Source organism: Aegilops tauschii, chromosome 7 (assembly GCF_002575655.3).
Source record: "Aegilops tauschii subsp. strangulata cultivar AL8/78 chromosome 7, Aet v6.0, whole genome shotgun sequence".
Taxonomy (NCBI): domain Eukaryota; kingdom Viridiplantae; phylum Streptophyta; class Magnoliopsida; order Poales; family Poaceae; genus Aegilops; species Aegilops tauschii.
The window spans coordinates 612,294,855-612,312,393 of NC_053041.3; the positions used below are offsets into that span (position 1 = coordinate 612,294,855).

Here is a 17,539-nt window from a genome sequence, read left to right on the forward strand (position 1 = left end):
AATGAATATAAAAATATGCTGACGAACGGTTGATTTACCTGTAGGAGCTTGTGCGGGTGAAGGAGGGGCTCGCTTCTGAAGTGCAGCACCTAAAATCAGTGTTTACTCTTTCTGTCAGACCCCATATTTACCTTCTGGCTCTGTGTGTATCCTAAACATTTTTGCTTCAAGGACATAAAGGGAATCAGGTCTGCTATTTAGGAAGGGAAGGCAAACTCAGTAACAGCGCAAGCCCAGCAGGCACAAGAGCAAGTACTAAGACTGATGATGTACGAATGGAGACATAAACTACAGTGCAAGCGTGAAATCTGTGATCCTTGATTAGAACCAAATCTGTGCTGGTGGATGTTCGACTTAGTACCATGGAACACACAGAAAAGTTTGTAAATACATAGTACATTAGATCCCTAATATATATAACTTGCACGTCACACTTGCTGGCCACATATCGATAAAGCAGTATCAGCAAACTAGGTGAATTCAGCAAGTTTATACATTGCTTTCACATCATTACTCAAATAACTCATACAGTACATAGTCTCACTATATACACCATTTTATTGTGCCGCATATTTCATTTGAATTCGAAGCAAAAAGTGATCCGCATATTTCATTTCAATCAACTATGGTGCTCAAGGACTAATCATCTTAAAATCCTAAAATAAAAGAACTCGTTAAGCAATCTGACCTTGTCCTCAGCGAGCGGGGGACCTGCACCTGCAGTCTGCAGAGAAAAAGAGATCAAACAATCCATATGGGCATACCATCGAGTAGATGGTGCACGGTGCACGGTGCACGTATCTGGAATTAGACATCCAATTATCAACTGACTAACTACCAATAGTAAGCTAGTGACTTGAGGGGAAAAAAGATTTAGGACAGCGACCGAGGGACATTTCCTTTCAGCCACATTTGATAATAACCAATTTTTTTTTTGAATTTTCACGGGGGGAAATTTTCCCCACCTGAATTTTTATTACCTCAAAGGTCAGCCAAGCGGCTCGGGGTAACATCGAACGGCATTACAGGGAGAGATACACAGGGGAGTGGGGGGGGGGGGGGGGGGGGTACACATGCGGCCACACTCAGGGCGTCGGGTGACCCGTAAAGCAGTCAAGCAGCAGGCAAGGCTGAAGCAACCGGGGGAGCGATGGTGGCAGCCTCTGAAAGACAACAGCGTTGCGGTGTTTCCAGAGTTGCCAGCAGCATAGGAGGAAGAATGTCGGGCCGGAGGCGGCGGGCATCCAGGCAGGCGGACGCAGCCGATGAAGAAGCTGGACTGAGTCGACCTCGGGGGCCAGCCCGACCGCAGCCCAGAACCGACGGGCAAACGGGCAGCCAAAGATGAGGTGGTCTGCCGTTTCCAGCACAGCGGGGCAGAGAGGGCACCCAGCAGCATCAGAGGTGACAATATGTTTCTTCAGGAGGGCGTCCCTCGTGTGGATCCTAGCCTGCACCAAGATCCAGGCGAAGAACCGCACCCGGCTTGGGGCGTAGTTCCTCCAGACGAAGCCATCGAACGGCACCAGCACGCCACCAAAGTGACACAGCTGGTAGACTCCAGCGGAGGAGAGCCCCTCGCCCTTGGCACAGCCCTGGCGAAGATGACGAACATCGGCGTCGGTCATGAGGGTAACCTCCCGGATGGCGTGGAGAAGCAGGGCTCGTTCCCTCGCCCCCGCATGGTTCAGGCGGGGCACCAGCACGGTGTCAAGCACGGACTGGAGGACGTGGGCAACCGAGGTCGTCGGCAGGGTGGAGTGGGAGAAGAGAGAGCCAAACTGCCCGCAGAGAGGGCCGCCAGGCAGCCACGAGTCCAGCCAGAAGGCAGTGGTTCGCCCGTCGCCGATGGAGACGCACGAGAGAGCTTTGTAGATCGGCATGAGCTTGGCCAGCGCCGACCAGTGCGGCCCAGGGAGTGAAGACGCGGCCGATGGGGTGAGCAGGGCACGGCCGAGCTCGGCCCAGACCCAACGTGCCCACAACACGTCACGCCCCGAGTGCAGGCGATGCAGGAGTTTCAACTGGAGGCACTTGTTCTGAACGGAAGGGCGCGGACCCCCAGCCCACCCTCATGCTTGGGATGAACCACGCGGTCCCAGGCAACGAGGCATTGGGCACCCGAGGCCTTGTCAGCGGCAGCCCAAAGGAACGAGCGCCTAAGCGCATCAATCGCCCGTAGTACCTCCATTGCCGCCATAGCATAGGTGGGGAGCGCATCCAGTACGGCATTGAGCAGCACTAGCCGCCCACCGAAGGAGAGGACATGCGCACGCCACCCGGAGAGGTAGCGCTCGGCCTTGGTGATGAGGGGGAGGAAGTCATCGATGGAGAGCCTCCTGTTGGAGAGCGGCAGACCGAGATAGACGTGCGGGAAGCTGCCGACACAGCAGCCCAACACCTCAACCATGGCGTCGAGGTCAGAGGCAGGGACGTGCATGGGCACGACGGTGCTTTTGTGGAAGTTGATGACGAGCCCCGTCGCGGCCGCGAAGTCGTCGAGGATGGCCTTTAAGCGTCGAACCGCGTCCAACTCCGCACGCAAGATGATGATAGTGTCATTAGCGTACTGGAGGACGAGCGGAGACGCCCCGTCAACCAGAGGGCGGTGCATCCCGCCATCCAACTTGATCATCCTCTGAAGCACGTCGGCCACCAACAAGAAGAGGTAGGGGGAGATGGGGTCCCCCTGCCGCAACCCCTTCTTGCAGCGGATCCATCGCCCGGGAACGCCATTCAAGATGACGGCGGACATGGAAGAGCTGAATATAGCATCCATCCAGTCACATCACAGTGACGGGAACCCTCGGACCTCCATGATCCGGCGCAAGCTCCCCCAGTTGATGGAGTCAAAAGCTTTCGCGAAATCGAGCTTCAGAACGAGGGAGGGGGCACGCCGCTTCTCACAGCACTGGACAATCTCCTCCGCATAGACGAAGTTTTCAGAGATGCTCCTCCCACGAATGAACCCAGATTGGTCCACATCGACCGCATCAGAGATCTGAAGCTGGAGACGCGTGGTGAGAGCCTTGCAAGCAATCTTGATGTCGCAGTTCTGGAGCGAGATGGGGCGAAACCCCCCCGGGGCAAGCACCCCCTCCACCTTGGGGAGAAGGACGACGCGCGCGCGGTTGATGCAGGAGAGGTCGGCCGTGTTGGAGTAGATGCTGTCCATCAACCGCATAACCGCGCCCGAAACCAGCGGCCAGGCCGGCTGGTAGAAGGCCGGACCCAAGCCGTCAGGGCCTGGCGCATTGGTAGGGTCGAGGCCCTGGACCGCCGCTGCAAGCTCACTCAGCTCGAAGGGGGCAGTCAGGCGGCCGCCGTCCACAGGGGCCGTCCCTGCGTAGAGCGCTTCGAGGTCAAAGCGCCAAACTGAAAGTGCGTTATATCGACTAGAGGGGGGTTGAATAGGCGATTTTTATAAATTCTTCACTGAGGAAATTGTGGGTGAGGAAATTCCTTAGCGAAGAACTATTTGCAGCGGAATAAGTACTCAAAAGTATGCATAGCAGAACACAAGCATAGTCATCATGATGAAATGAAAACAAGCACAGAGTACAGAAAGCGTAAACATAGGATAACACAGGATGAAAACAAACAGACTGAGGAAATTGAACTGAGGAAATTGAGAAAGTATTCAATTAAATTCTTCAAACACAGATATGAACAAGCATACAACACAGTAATGAGGAAATGAAAGAGTTGAGGAAATAGAACCAGTAGGCTTGGTGAAGACAATGGTTTGATAGACCAGTTCCAACTGCTGTCTCAGTTGTACGTCTGGTTGGAGCGACTAGGTATTTAAACCTGAGGACACACAGTCCTAGAAACACAGTCCTCACCGTATTCTCCTTGAGCTAAGGTCACACAGACCTCGCCCAATCACTCGTGGTAAGTTTTCAGGTGACTTCCAAACCTTCACAAACTCGGTCACTCGGCGATCCACAATTTCCTCTTGGATGCTCTAGACCATGACGCCTAACCGTATGGAAGAAGCACAGTCTTCAAAGGTAACAAGCGTCGGATCCACGCAGGATCAATCTCTTCAGTGATGCTCAATCACTTTGGGTTTGTAGGTGTTTGGGTTTGGGGTTTTCCTCACTTGATGATTTTCGCTCAAAGTCCTCGGAGGATGGGATGCTCTCAAATGACAAGTGTCAGTTTCTCTCGGAGCAGCCAACCAGCTAGTGGTTGTACGGAGCGGCTATTTATAGCCTAGGGAGCAGCCCGACATGATAAGACATAAATGCCCTTCAATGATATGACCGTTAGGTGGATAAGATATTTTGGGACAGCTGGTGCATAGCACAGCAACGGTCGGAAATTTGAGGCTTAGATTCCTCAGGGCTATCATGTTCCTCACTATGTAGGCAATCCGCACTAGCGAATTCCTAACTCCTCAGTCAGAAAAAATTCCTCAGAGACCAGAAGAACTTCGTCTCTACCACTGAAGAATATGACTGAACTGTATGAGATTTCCAATGGCTTCACTCGAAGGGATTGGTAGGTGTAGGATTTTGAGTTGAGCATCACATGGAAATTTTTCCTTAGTATTTTCTCGACCCCTTTAACAGTACGGTGTTTCCTATGACTCAAGAAAGAGAAAATGAAACTATGAAAACAAAAGTCTTCACGCTTCATGTTCCTCAAATGAATACCAAGTCTTCAAGGTCACACCAATTTCTTCACTTTCAAAGTCTTCAGAAAGTCTTCAGAAATACCAAAGTCTTCAGTCGAAGAACTTCATTTTTAGGGGTCGACTTTCTCTGTAAATATCAAACTCGTCATAGACTTATAGACCTGTGTACACTCATAAACACATTAGTCCCTTAACCTATAAGTCTTCAATACACCAAAATCACTAAGGGGACTAGATGCACTTACAATCTCCCCCTTTTTGGTGATTGATGACAATATAGGTTAAGTTTTCAACGGGGATAAACATATGAAGTGTAAATACAGATATTGAGGAATTTGATTGCAAGATATAGAAGAACTCTCCCCCTGAAGATGTGCATAGTGAGGAATTTGCTTTTGAAGCAATGCACACTTTGAAGAATTGAATCATGGAGATCTCCCCCTATATCTTGTAATTCATACACGCATTTGACATATAATATGAAGAATTTGAAATGCATGATGAAATATGGTGACTGATGTAATTCAGCATGCGTGCAATAACATTAACGAGGAATAAGCATGCAGAAGAACACAACAAAAGTATCAGGTCACCATAGAGTTTAAATTTACAACTCGATCCAGCAAAGTCATCAGAAGAACGAGAGTTGTAACTTAGAAAAAAATGCCCATATAATAGACCCGCTTGAAGACTAACTCAAATTTCTCCCCCTTTGTCATCGAATGACCAAAAGGATCGAAAATGAGGACTAACGCCCCTGAAGAATATCAAGTTGATGAAGGAGCGCCAGTGTTGTTGGGGTCGTTTGTTGATGTTGGGCCTGCCGCAGTGTCGTCCAAGTCTTCATGTTCATCAGTGTCACGTGATGAAGAATAGGAGCTGGCCACCAAGGAAGGAACCTTGACCTTCTTGTACTTCTTCAGAGGAGGTGCAGCCCAGTCAAGATCTTCCTTGAGACCCATTTCCTTCAGATCTTCTTCACTATAGACTTGAGACAGAACAGCCCAGGTGCGATTGAGGGTTTCATGAAGGTAGTAGTGGTTTTTCTTCACTGCATTATGGGTAGCAGTCATGTTGTGAAGAATTGAACCAAACTGACGCTTGACCCATTTATGATTGCGATTAACCTTCTGGTGAAGACTGAGGAGAAGCTCACGGTCAGTCATCACCCTGGGTGCTGTGCCTTGAGGATTTTGCTTGGGTGCGTTGGCGGCAGAGTCATGGGTGGCAGAGTCATCATTGGTGGAGTAGGATGCAGCCTTGCGAAATTGACCATCCAATGGATGAATGCCTTCATCAATTACAGCAGTAGCCTTGCCCTTTTCATCAGCTGAGGAAAATGTCCGTTTGAGGACTTCGATCGGGGGCAAGTAGCTGCAATGGTTCAATGTATTAGCTTTGTAGTTGAGTGAAGACCTTGTTCTGATGAATCTCATAATCCAAGGTGCATAAGGCTTCAGCTCAAACGGTGACATAGCGACATTGGCCAGAGTCCTCATGAAGAAATCATGGAGGTTGAAGGGAACGCCATGAATGATATTGAAAAGCAGATTCTTCATGATGCCAACGACTTCTTCTTCATTCGAGTCGTGGCCCTTGATTGGACTCAATGTCTTCGTCAAAATGCGATAGATAGTCCGAGGCACATACAACAATTCCTTCACAAGGAATTTTGTTCTTGGGGCCTGACCTGGCTTCAAAGGCTTCATCAACACTTGCATGTAGTGATCGGTAAGCTCAGGTTCATTGTAGACGCAACAAGCACCTTCAAGGGGAGGACTGAGTGGTAAGGCACGAAGCAATTCAGTAGCTGGTGCCTTGTAGTGAGTGTTTTCAGACATCCAGTCCAGCACCCATGAATTCACATCTTCAGAATTTTCGGTGATGTGCAGCGTCGCATAAAATTGAAGAATAAGTTCTTCATTCCAATCACAGATGTCAGTGCAGAAATTTAACAATCCAGCATCGTGAAGAACACCGAGGACTGGCTAGAAGCACGGCAGAGATTCCATATCCACGTGAGGAATGTGCTCATGATCGAAGACTTTGTCTTTGTTGAACAACACTTAGGAATAGAAATTTGCCTGGCTGGCAGTCCAGAAACACCTCTTCCTTATGCGAGCAGAGTCATAAGGGTTGTGATCAGTGAAGAATACGTGCTCGCCAAAGAAGGCATCAGCCTTGAATTTTTGCTTCCTTGAGAATGGATCCTTTGGCTTGGGCAGTGGAGTGTCAGTCAGTTGCATGATGACCTCAGGAATCGCAATCTCAGGTTATTCAGGCTGAGGAATTTCTGGTTCCTCTTTAGTGGCAGCCTGGTTCTTCAATTCTTCATTCTCATTTTCTTCAGCACTAGCGGCTGGAATGTCTTCATGAGCTTCATCAGATCCCATTTGAACTGTAGTGACTGGGGACTGAGGAATTTGCTGCAGTGGAGTGAAGAGTGGAGAATTGGGGTGCTGACTTTCCCAAAAGTCATCATTCATCACAGGTGTGGTACAGCCAATGTACACATCTTCATCTTCCATTTCTTCAACGCCAGCCTCTTCAGCTGTGAACTGAGGCATAGGCGAGGAGACTGTGGGGGTTGAAGGGATTCTATCAACTTCAATTTCTTCATCCATCTGCTCTGACGAAGCAGCAGAAGGATTTTCTTCATCGGATCCACTAGGGATCTCATATTCTTCATCAAAAGGGATGATTTCTTTTGATGGCATGGAGGAAACTGGAACAACATCAATTGGATTTGCAAACGAACTGGTCAAAGGCTTCATCTTCTTCGGAGCTGAAGAATCTGAAGTAGCTGATGCTTTCCTTTTCTTCATAGCTGCATGCTCTGCAGCCTTGGTCTTCTTCACATCTGATGCAGATGGAAGGATAGGAGTTGGGGTAGGCGCAGGAGGAGTAGAGGAATCTGGTTGATTTTCTTCAGACACAACTGATGCAGTTGCCCTGACCTCTTCATTTTCTTCAGGCGCACCACTAGTGGGTGCCCTAGCAATTTTTTCAGTGGCTGGAATGCAGTCATCAGCCTTGGAACTCACATTTTCTTCAGCAGCCTGATTGTCATCAGCGGTGCTGGCATGTTCTTCAGTTGGCTGAGCAGATGCTCCAGCCTGAGGAATTTCCTGTTGCGTTGGAGCTGCAACATTGGTGGTGAACTTCTAAGTCAGTTTAACAAACCTGACCTTGGCTCCTTGCCAATCAGCATAGTAAGCATTAAAATCATCGCTGAGGACTTTGATTTCAGACTGAATCTTTACAAGTTCATCAGTTGTCATAGTGACAACGTTGTTCTTCAGAAATTTCTCCTTCTTATATTGCACTTTCTTGATCTGCCTGGCCTTCTCATATTTCCATTTTTCTTCTTGGATGAAATGGGTCAGCATGTTACTTTGGCCAGGTGTCAACTTGAAATCAGGCATAGGAGTGTTTGGGTCCTTGTGCCAGAGATCAATATAGTCGAGGATCAACCTTGGATCCAAAAGCAGTGGCACATTTGTGCCCTTGGCTCTAGCGGCCCTGACTTGCCTATCTCTGATGATCTCATCAAGTTCTTCATCATCAGCTTCATCTTCTTCAGACGGCACTTGGAAGGCGACCTGATTCTTGTGAGGACTTGGGCGAGAGCCTCGTCCAGCAGTGGTCTTTGTCTTCAGCAGAGAGGGTCCTGTTGAAGAATTTGGTGCAGCTGAGGAACTAGCTGAAGCTCCTGAGGCAATGGAGATGCCTGTAGTCCTTTGGCACGTGGCAAGATGCACAGGTGCTGAGGATTTTGTCGGAGCAGCTGAGGACTTTGGAGGAGCAGGAGCAGCTTGTGGAATTGGCCGTGAGGGCTTAGCTGAGGAAATTGGCCGTGAGGGCATTGAAGAAGAGGCGCTTGGCTTGTGCGTAGGCTTCTTTGCCATGGATTTCTTCGGCCTTACAGAGGCCTCAGCAGCAGCAGCAGTGGAATCTTTGTTGAATTTCTTCACTGCATCTTTTGCCTGTTTGGCCAACTTGGCCTGGCGCTTGGCCCATTCTTCAGGGAAATCCTCACCGCGCTTGATGCTAGTGGGATCTGCCTCTTGGCTAGGTGCCAATGGTGGTCTTGAGCATGGAGGAGTAACAGCGAATTTCTTCATGTATTTTGGAGTCACATACCTGTACTCCCTCCACTCTTTTGCCCATCTCCTTTCTATCCTCTGAATGCGCACCTTGCGCTGATTCTTATCTTCCTCAGGCGGTGTGCAGTACCCAGCATAAATGTCCTCAGGGATTTCAAAGGCAGTATTGACCTCAGGCCTCTTTCCTCCTTTCTGTGGCTTCTTTCCATCAGCCATTTTCTTCAGTTGAGGAATCTGAAAAATTGAACTCTCTGAAGAAGTATGCAACTTTTCTTCGAGGAACGCTGCAAATGAGTTAAGTTGATGAGAATCTAGTGATTCAGCAGCGGACATGAGTACTTGTGAACAGAGTATAGTTGCGAGGAATTTGGAGAGGTCATATGCGTTCTCAGAAGGTTTTTCAAAAAGAACAAGTTTGAGGAATTTGACCAGATGAGTCTTGAAGAATTTCACTAAGCGTTCTTTGTCTTAGTTTCCAGAGTTGTATAGATCGAAGATCCACACAATTGAGGAATCTTGAAGAAAAATGATGCTTAGAGAAACGAATCAAGAACAGATGACAAGTGAGGTGTTCAGTGTGTGAAAAATTTGAGGAATAAACACCTTTGGAGATTTTGTAGAAGTCATTTGAATCAAAGAGGGCAGTAAAAGTAACTTTTAATTACCCTGAACGAAGAACACGACGAACTGGGATGTGGAGAAGTGAAGCTCGTCTCTGCAGATCTTCCATGCCCTAACTTGGTGGAGGAAGACGGCTACGGCGGCGGCGGAGTGAAGATTTCCGCGGCCGGCGCGAGTACGGCGGCGACGAGGTCGAGGCAGTGAAGCTCTTCCTCACCGGCGACGATGATGTAGCGGCGGCGCTAGGGTTTGAGAAACTCGAGCTGGAGAGAGGTCGAGCGGAGTAAAAGAAGTGAGGAAGGGGAGAGGGGGTATTTATAGCCACGGTGAAAAACTGTTCGCCTGAAGAAATTGGACGAATGTGCCCCTGACCCTTCTCATTCGCTTGAAATGTGTCACCCACGTACTGAGAACTGGAGATCGTGTTAGATCGTGGGTGAATAGATAAGTATATCGTGGGAAACGGAACAGTTTGAGCGGCAAAGCCGAAAATTTGGATAAGATAAGTTAAAAGTTCCGTTCGCAAATTCTTCAGCTGACAAGGACACAGTGAAGATTTTGAACGAGTTTCAAATAGAACGCACATGAAGAATTTGTGAATAGATTGGGTTGAGTATAGCATAGAGGGGGAAGGGTCCGATCACATTCACTTAGCAGAAAAACCAACTTCAAGAATTAGCCATAAGTGACTGCTGTAGAGGACATAAACTTTTATATATATATATATATATATATATATATATATATATATATATATATATATATATATATATATATATAACCAATGAAGAAAATCGACGGAAACAGTGAAAATTTTGCAAAGTTGAAGAATATGAACAACTGAGGAATTTCAAAAACTGAGGAAAAACTCAAATTGAAGATTTTCAACTTTTATGGTGGCGTGACCCACCGTATAAGAATGATGATTTCAGACACCGCGTACAATTATCGTAGGGTTCTGAGAATCAAATTCTTCATTAATTTATTCACACTTAGAGTGTTATTCTTCATTGATTGAAGAAAAATGTTTCTTCATGTGTTGCACATCTAAGTCATCAATTTTGCATAAGTGTTAGGATGAGTGTCCTCTTCAAAGAACATTCGAAGATTCTAAGATATTTAGCTCACACCGCAACTTGCTAAATCTCTTCTCATCCAAGGGCTTTGTGAAGATATCGGCTAGCTGTTCTTCAGTCTTCACATGCTCAATAGAAATGTCGCCCTTCAACACATGATCGCGAAGAAAATGATGACGAATCTGAATGTGCTATGTCTTCGAGTGCTGAACTGGGTTGTGAGCAATCTTGATGGCACTCTCATTGTCACAGAAGAGAGGCACATTCTTCACGTTGACGTCGTAGTCCTTGAGAGTTTGCTTCATCCACAGCAATTGAGCACAGCAAGAACCAGCAGCAATGTACTCAGCTTCAGCAGTAGACAGTGAGACACAGTTCTGCTTCTTCGAGAACCAACAGACCAAAGATCGTCCGAGGAAATGACATGTATCAGATGTTGACTTGCGATCCACACGATCACCAGCATAGTCAGAGTCAGAATATCCAACGAGATCAAAAGCCGAGCCCTTGGGGTACCATAATCCTAGTGTTGGTGTGTGAGCTAGATATCGAAGAATATGCTTCACAGCCTTATGGTGTGATTCCTTCGGTGTAGCTTGAAATCGGGCACACATGCAAACACTAAGCATTATATCTGGCCTAGATGCACATAAATACAATAAAGAACCAATCATGGAGCGGTATACCTTTTGATCGAAGTCAATACCATTTTCATCAGTGCACAGATGGCCATTTGTGGGCATAGGAATTTTGACACCTTTGCAATCTTGCATGCCGAATTTCCTCAGTACATCCTTGAGTTATTTCTCCTGAGATATGAATATGCCATTGCGCTGTTGACGAATTTGAAGACCTAAGAAGAATTTCAACTCTCCCATCATAAACATTTGATATTCTTCACTCATCATATAGGCAAATTCATCACTATAACGTTGGTCAGTACAACCAAAGATGATATCATCAACATATATTTGGCATACAAACAATTCATCATCATATGATTTAGTGAAAAGAGTAGGGTCGAGTGAACCGGGTTTGAAGCCTTTCTTCATGAGGAATTCCTTCAAAGTATCATACCACGCCTGAGGGGCCTGCTTGAGGCCATAGAGGGCCTTATTTAGTCTGAAGACTTTGTCAGGATGCTTAGGATCTTCAAAACCTGGGGGTTGAGCAACATATACTTCTTCCTCAAGCTTACCATTGAGGAATGCACTTTTCACATCCATTTGATATAAAGTGATATCATGATGGTTAGCATAAGCAAGTATATGCGAATAGCTTCAAGTCTAGCAACATGTGCAAAAGTTTCATCAAAATCAATTCCTTCAACCTGTGTGTAGCCTTGAGCTACTTGCCGTGCCTTATTACTCACCACAAGGCCATTTTCATCTTGCTTGTTGCGGTAGATCCACTTTGTGCCAATGATATTGTGTTTGCGAGGATCTGGACGATTGACCAGTTCCCAAACGTTGTTGAGCTCGAACTGATGTAATTCTTCTTGCATGGCCTGAATCCACTCAGGCTCCAGAAATGCTTCATCTACCTTAGTGGGCTCTGTGATAGAGACAAAAGCATAGTGCCCACAAAAGTTAGATAAATGTGACGCTTTTGAGCGTGTGAGAGGACCTGGTGCTTCAATGTCATCGATGATCTTCTCAACTTGCACTTCTTTTGCAACGCGAGGATGAGTAGGTTGTCGTCGAGGAATTTGATCAGAATTTTCTTCAGCACCATTTTCTTCAGCAATTTCTTCAGGTGCATTAGCTCGACGTTCTTCACGTTCTGGAATGAATTCTTCAGCAGATTCTTCGGTAGGAATGACATCCTCAGTAGCCTTGAACTTGATAGTTTCCTCAGGTGCTGGTTCATCTATCACAGAGGGTAGGTGCTCTCCTTGCGATCCATTAGTTTCATCGAACCGCACATCTACAGTTTCAACAACCTTGTGAAGAATGGTGTTGAAGACTCTGTAGGTGTGCGAGTCCTTTCCGTAACCAAGCATAAAACCTTAATGTGCTTTCGGTGCAAATTTAGCATTGTGATGAGGATCTCTAATCCAACATTTAGCACCAAAGACTTTGAAATAACTCACATTGGGTTTCTTGTCAGTGAGGAGTTCATAGGCAGTCTTCTTGAAGAATTTGTGAAGATATACCCTGTTGATGATGTGGCACGCAGTATAAATTGCCTCAATCCAGAAGTGACGAGGCGTCTTGTACTCATCAAGTATAGTGCGAGCCATCTCAACAAGAGTCATGTTCTTGCGCTCCACGATGCCATTCTGCTGAGGAGTGTAAGGAGAAGATAACTCATGAGTAATACCAAGTTCATCAAGATAGTCATCAAGACCAGAATTCTTGAACTCAGTTCCATTGTCACTTCTAATGTGCTTGATCTTCACACCAAAGTTGGTTGAAGCCCTCGAGGAAAATTGTTTGAAGACTTCCTGCACTTCATGTTTGTAAGTAACAATGTGTACCCATGTGTAACGAGAGTAATCATCAACAATAACAAGGCCATAGAGGGATGCGTCATTTGTGACAGCTGAGTAATGGTTAGGACCAAAGAGGTCCATGTGAAGCAATCGAATGGTCGAGTAGTGGTCATGATAGTCTTCGCTGGATGCTTAGCCTTGGTCATCTTTCCAGCTTCACAAGCTCCACACAAGTGATCCTTGAGGAATTTGACATTCTAAATGCCAATGACATGCTTCTTCTTTGCAAGCGTGTGCAAATTCCTCATGCCTGCATGAGCAAGTCGTCGATGCCATAGCCAACCTTCTGAAGCTTTTGCGAGTAGGCACATGGCCGGTTGCGGTCCTGTAGAGAAATCAACAATATACAAGTCTCCTCTCCTAAAGCCTTCGAAGACTTTGGAATTGTCAGCTTCCATAGCCACAACACAACGATACTTGCCAAAGACAACTACCATATCAAGATCACAAAGCATTGAGACAGACATGAGGTTGTATCCTAAGGACTCGACAAGCATGACTTTGTCCATGTGTCGATCCTTTGTGATCGCAACCTTACCTAGACCCAATACCTGACTTTTGCCTTTGTCAGCGAAGATGATATGCTTCAGATGCGATGGTGATAAGGGAGCATCAATCAATAGATTCTTGTCACCAGTCATGTGATTTGTAGATCCACTATCAAGGACCCACTCAGTGGCTTTGGGTTGATCATCCTGCAGATGAATTAGTGCAGCTTACGAACTTCATATACTTCATCAGTGAAGAATATGACATCAATTCATCAGACCAATTTCATCAAGCAATGCAACAGTTAAAAACAGTATGAGGACGTGAGAAATGAAAGTTCATTTCTTCATGATTAGCCTGCGTCCTTTCAGGCACTCTTCAGGTCTCCAGCAAATTCTTCAAACGTTCAAGCATGTCTGGAGACCTGACCCTGCAGAAGAGGTTAGTTCTTTTTCTTCACCACCCACATCTGAAGGGGTGGCAAAGAGTTCATCACTCTGCGAGCTCCATATGAGAAAGGTGGCATAGAAGCCAATCCGTTTCGTTTCACATAAGAGAAGTTAGGGTAAGCATATGAATAAGCAGAGAAATTCTTTGAGGACTTATGAACATAATGATTAGAAGAATAATGCTCATATTCATAGCCCTTGGCTCTTCCCTGCGAAACAGAGTTGTTAGCACGATGATGTTCATATGAGGACTTTGATCCTCTTGAGGAATATGATCCATGTGAGGAATTTGGTCCGTATGAGGAGTTGGATCCATATGAAGAATTTGGTCCATATGAATAATTTGATCTGGGGTTCCTAATCTTCACAAGTGGTGTCATGAGGACATTCCCCTGAAGACTTTCAAGGCACCTTTTGGGAACCCATATTTTCTTCATAGGGGAACGGTTCCTGCAGTTAGTGCCAACATATCTAGCAAATACTTCACCATTCTGAGTTTTAAACAGTTTGTAGTTGGAGTCAAATGACTCATCAGAAGAATGAGAAGATTCACATGTAAAGCCAGATAAATTAGATGGATCAACTGGAGGTCCCTTAGCAAAAACCCATGAGGTTTTGGGGTACTGCTCAGGCTTCCAATATGTACCATCAGCATTGAGTTTCCTCTCAAAGGCAATACCCTCTTTCCTAGGGTTTCTGTTGAGGATCTGCCTTTTAAGCACATCACAAAGAGTCTGATGCCCTTTGAGGCTTTTGTACATGCCTGTCATGTACAATTCCTTCAGCCCTGCATCGTTAGTGATACTAGCAATGTCCTCAGATGAGGAATTAATGATAGCAGAGACAGTTGAGGAATTTGTAGCATTAGAAGCATTTGAACATTCAGGTGAAGAATTAGCAGATTCACGTTCAATGCATTTCAAACATGGAGGAACAAATTCTTCCTGAGCAGCGCTGATTTGTTGAGCAAGTAATGAATCGCGCTCCTTCTGAAGATCTTCATAACTCACTTTTAGCTTCTCAAGATCTTGCTTTCTTTGAAGAAATTCATAAGAAAGCTTCTCATGATCAGATAAGAGAGTGTTATGTTGACCTTGAAGGTTGTCAAACCTAGTCTGAAGTCTCTGAAGATTTTCAGTCAAAGTTTTAGTGCGATCCATTTCTTCACCCAACATATCATCACTTTTGTCTAGCATGTTTTGAACCTTTTCAAGGGCCCTTTGTTGTTTCACAGCAATCTTAGCAAGTTTAGAATAGCTGGGCTTAAGGTTTTCATCAGATTCATTCTCACTTGATTCAGAGGAGGTATATTTGAGTACCTTGGCACCCTTTGCCATGAAGCAATAGGTGGGAGCGTAGTCATCATTGCCTTCATCAGCCTTATTGGTGAGATCATTTTCTTCAGTGTTGAAGATAGACTTGCTGACGAATGCAGTAGCGAGGGCTAGGCTAGCCACACCGGATTCGGAATCCTCAGATGCCTCCTCTTCCTCATTTTCTTCAGATTCAGCCTCAGAGTCCATTTCCTTGCCAATGAATGTCCGAGCCTTTTTGGAGCTGCTCTTCTTGTGAGACGAAGACTTTGAGGATTTTGATGATGAAGATTTTGAGGATTTCTTCTTTTTCTTGGCATCATCAGAACTGTAATCCTTGTATTTCTTCTTCTTTGATTCCTTTTCCCACTGAGGACAATCTTGAATGTAGTGTCCTGGTTTCTTGCATTTGTGACAAGCCTCTTCTTGTAGTCACTGGATGAGGAATCATTGCTCCTTGAGGGTCTTCCAAAGCGACCACGTCTTGAGAACTTCTGGAATTTCTTCACGAGCAGTGCTAGATCATGGCTCAGTTCTTCAGGGTCACCAAGGCTGCTGTCAGAGTCTTCATCCTCAGACTCAGAAACTGCCTTGGCCTTCATTGCACGTGATTTGCCATAGCTCGAACCATATAGATCTCTCTTTTCAGCAAGCTGGAACTCATGAGTGTTTAGCCTTTCGAGGATATCAGCGGGATCAAGTGACTTGTAATCAGCATGTTCTTGTATCATCAAAGCCAGAGTATCAAATGAGGAATCAAGCGATCTCAACAATTTCTTCACCACCTCATGGTCGGTGATGTCAGTGGCACCAAGTGCTTGAAGCTCATTTGAGATGTCAGTGAGGCGATCGAAGGTTTGTTGAACATTTTCATTGTCGAGTCTTTTGAAGTGGTTGAAGAGATTGCGAAGAACATCAACTCGAGAGTCACGCTGAGTTGAGACTCCTTCATTCACTTTGGACAGCCTATCCCAGATAAGCTTAGCAGTTTCCAAAGCACTCACTCTTCCATACTGTCCTTTGCTCAGATGGCCACATATGATATTCTTCGCTTGAGAATCGAGTTGCTTGAATCTCTTCACATCGGTAGCGTTCAGTGATGGTGAGACAGAGGGAACACCATTTTCCACAACATACCAGAGATCGTTATCAATGGCCTCAAGATGCATTCGCATCTTATTCTTCTAGTAGGGGTAGTCCGTCCCATCGAAGGTGGGACACCCAGCAGAGACCTTGATCATACCTGCGGTCGACATAACTAAACTCCAGGCGGTTAAACCAAAATCACACAGAACAAGGGAGTACCTTGCTTTGATACCAATTGAAAGTGCGTTATATCGACTAGAGGGGGGTAAATAGGCGATTTTTATTAATTCTTCACTGAGGAATTTGTGGGTGAGGAAATTCCTTAGCGAAGAACTACATGCAGCGGAATAAGTACTCAAAAGTATGCATAGCAGAACACAAGCATAGTCATCATGATGAAATGAAAACAAGCACAGAGTACAGAAAGCGTAAACACAGGATAACACAGGATGAAGACAAATAGACTGAGGAAATTGAGAAAGTCTTCAGTCAAAGTCTTCAAACGCAGATATGAACAAGCATACAACACAGTAATGAGGAAATGAAAGAGGTGAGGAAATAGAACCAGTAGGCTTGGTGAAGACAATGGTTTGGTAGACCAGTTCCAACTGTTGTCTTAGTTGTACGTCTGGTTGGAGCGGCTAGGTATTTAAACCTGAGAACACACAGTCCCGGACACACAGTCCTCACCGTATTCTCCTTGAGCTAAGGTCACACAGACCTCGCCCAATCACTCGTGGTAAGTCTTCAGGTGACTTTCAAACCTTCACAAACTCGGTCACTCGGCGATCCATAATTTCCTCTTGGATGTTCTAGACCATGACGCCTAACCATCTGGAAGAAGCACAGTCTTCAAAGGTAACAAGCGTCGGATCCACGCAGGATCAATCCCTTCAGTGATGCTCAATCACTTTGGGTTTGTAGGTGTTTGGGTTTGGGGTTTTCCTCACTTGATGATTTTCGCTCAAAGTCCTCGGAGGATGGGATGCTCTCAAATGACAAGTGTTAGTTTCTCTCGGAGCAGCCAACGAGCTAGTGGTTGTAGGGGGCGGCTATTTATAGCCTAGGGAGCAGCCCGACATGATAAGACATAAATGCCCTTCAATGATATGAACGTTAGGTGGATAAGATATTTTGGGACAGCTGGCGCATAGCACAGCAACGGTCGGAAATTTGAGGCTCAGATTCCTCAGGGCTATCATGTTCCTCACTGTGTAGGCAATCCGCACTGGCGAATTCCTAACTCCTCAGTCAGAACAAATT

General features: G+C 45.9%; 1 pseudogene; it reads right to left on the reverse strand.

The window, feature by feature from the left end:
- Positions 1-1,085: 1,085 nt before the first annotated feature.
- LOC109767339 (uncharacterized) lies at positions 1,086-2,779 on the reverse strand (annotated as a pseudogene).
- Between the last annotated feature and the right edge of the window lie 14,760 nt (positions 2,780-17,539).